Below are 2625 nucleotides of genomic sequence, written 5' to 3'. Positions count from 1 at the left end.
GCTCCCCACTCTGTCCCTGGTGAAACCTCTCACCTTCCACATCTCTGGCCTGTACCCCAGTTCTGTATGAATAAATAAATAAATCTTTAAAAAAATAAAAAATAATCATCAATCATTAAAAAAAAGAAAAAAGTTAACCTATTTTTATTCAGTTTGGAAAAAATATTCTAGATATCAGAATGTGATTTACGACTAAGTTTATATTCTTTTTGGTGGGAGAATTGTAAATGCTTCTTAAATTCGTTTAGATGTTATAGGTAACTTAGTTCATTAAAGTGTACCATTTAAACAAATTTGCTCTTTTGTAAAAGTTTAAAATAAACTTTTAAGCTTTCACTAGTACTAGCAAAGTACAAGTAGGTTTTAAATATTATGTGAAGAGCCCAGTCAATCATTTCATTAAGGACTTTAATTATCAGTGTTACAGTTCTCTCAACTTATTTTCATTTGTGAAAAATTCAATGCCACTGTTTCCCCTGCAATGACTTTTGATTATAATTTGGAAGGCATAACTTTATATAGCTATATTTTATTGTTTCTCAGTGATTTAAGTAGATTAATTTCTAGAGAGAGGCATTCTCCCCAGAATACATTGTAAAGCTGCATTCTGTTTTTGCAGTCTTACTTATGTCTATTATAACATCCAGAGACTTAAATAATTTTTAAAAATGTATATTGAATACTCACTTATTTTGTCATTAAATTTAACTTAAGGGACTTATAAACCCATGTAAAGTATAATGAATAATGAATAATGTGATGAACATATAAGAACTCACCTCAAAGAAACTATCATCACCAATAGCTGGAAAGGCCCCTATATCTCCTTCCAAGATCACATTCCTTTTTGTCTCCCCAGTAGGTAACTAGTATCTGGAATTTAATTTTTATTATTGCTATATTTTATTTCCTTTTTAATGACATACTACATTTTTTACATGGTACCTACTAAAATTGTCACTAACCAAGTATTTTTGAAGGACACATAAAACAGTTTCATGTGGTTCAACTGACTACACATGCATACACACATGGACGCTGGCTTGCTTTTTGAGCATTATATAAATGCTATAGTTTCAGTTTAGCACTTTTCTGCCATTTGCGTTCTTTACTCAATTTTATGATCTTGAGTATCATCCATGTTTCTATACAAAATTCTATTTCGTTCACTGTATATTCCATATTTTGTGACTAATCCCCAATTACTTTATATGTTCTCTTATTAATGGGCATTTTATTATTGGCGCAGTTGGGTTTACAGCTATTATTTGCTTCTTGTTTTCCATATGTCTAATAATCCTGTTTTTTTCTTTTCCTCCTAACTGCTTTCTTCTGACTTATGTGAATATTTCCTAGTGATGTTTTAATCCTTAATTATTTTTTACAATACTTCAACATTACTTTGTTAGTTATTGCTCTAGGTTTACGATGTAAATATGAATTTATCAGAATATATTCATTATTTATTCTAAACTTCAGTGAGATAGAAACTGCCACTCCTACTCCCTTTATTTCCTCTAAATCATTTTCCTTCTTAGTGGTATTACTGTTACACCTATTAAGAGTGAATATTATACAAATACAAGTAGATAGTGTTATAATTTAGTATATAATATATAGCATAATATATACTATATGATTATAGAACCTTATAGAATGGAGTGCAGATAAATATTTATAAAATTGCGGGCCCTCCCTGGTGGCGCAGCGGATTAAAGCACAGCACTGAGAATCTAAAGCCGCTTCCTCATGAGTTCGATTCCTGCCTGCCCTGGAGGTGACCACATGGTGTGGCAGACCTCTCCTGACCCACCCACTGCTCCCCTAAGCAGTGTACTTCGTTGATCTGCCTGTTTTGTTCCCCACTCTGTCTCTGGTGAAGCCTCTCACCACCCCTGAGCCTCTGGCCTATACCCCAGTTCTGTATGCACAAATAAATAAATCTTAAAAAAATATTTATAAAATTGCAATGGTGGTATTTGAGGCCAGTGTCTCACACTTGTGCCTGCACTATTAGGCCCCTTTTAGCATCTTAGTTCTTGTTTCTCTCTGATCATCCTACAGGCCTATGGTTCAAAGAGCTGTGGAACTAACACCTTCCACTTCATTGGTTATCATTAAGATCTCCTTTTTTTTTTTTTTGGTAGCATACCCTTAGACAAACTTCCTCACATGGTATTTCAAATTAAGTCAGCAACTTTGGAGAGAGATTGGAACTAAGATCTTAAGGCCTACCTCTTTCCCTGGCCAGAAGCTCTGCACCAATGATCTGTGAGCTTGGGTTGGACTTGATCTCTTCAGGATGATACCCATGATTTATGAATAGGACACTGGGTGAAAGTGGGACCTTTTATCTTTTTGCTCTTCAATCCCTGCTTGGAACTTCTGCCCGACGAATGAACTGACAGAAGGATGATTTGGACTCATTATTCTAGGCCTTTTTTTTTTCTTCTAATGTTTTTCCTTTTGTTTTCGTCCTTTTCCCACTGGTTGTTCAAGAGTGTGTTTTTAATTTGCAATTATTAGTATTTCAAATTTTCTTGAATATTTTGGGAATCTAGCTTTATGCCATTATGACAAGAGAAGATTCTTGGTGTTACAATTTTTTTTTAAGGATTATTTACC

The 2625-nt window shown here is 33.8% G+C and overlaps 1 protein-coding gene across 4 annotated transcripts in view; it reads left to right on the top strand.

Moving 5' to 3' along the window:
* The window catches only part of OPHN1 (oligophrenin 1), a 487931-nt gene that overhangs the window by 356002 nt on the left and 129304 nt on the right, over positions 1-2625 (top strand). The window lies entirely within an intron of this gene.

This window comes from Condylura cristata, unplaced genomic scaffold (assembly GCF_000260355.1).
Source record: "Condylura cristata isolate star-nosed mole 26May11 unplaced genomic scaffold, ConCri1.0 scaffold00043, whole genome shotgun sequence".
NCBI lineage: Eukaryota > Metazoa > Chordata > Mammalia > Eulipotyphla > Talpidae > Condylura > Condylura cristata.
The sequence above is the reverse complement of the archived record's forward strand: the minus strand, read 5'-3'. Positions and strand labels throughout refer to the sequence as shown.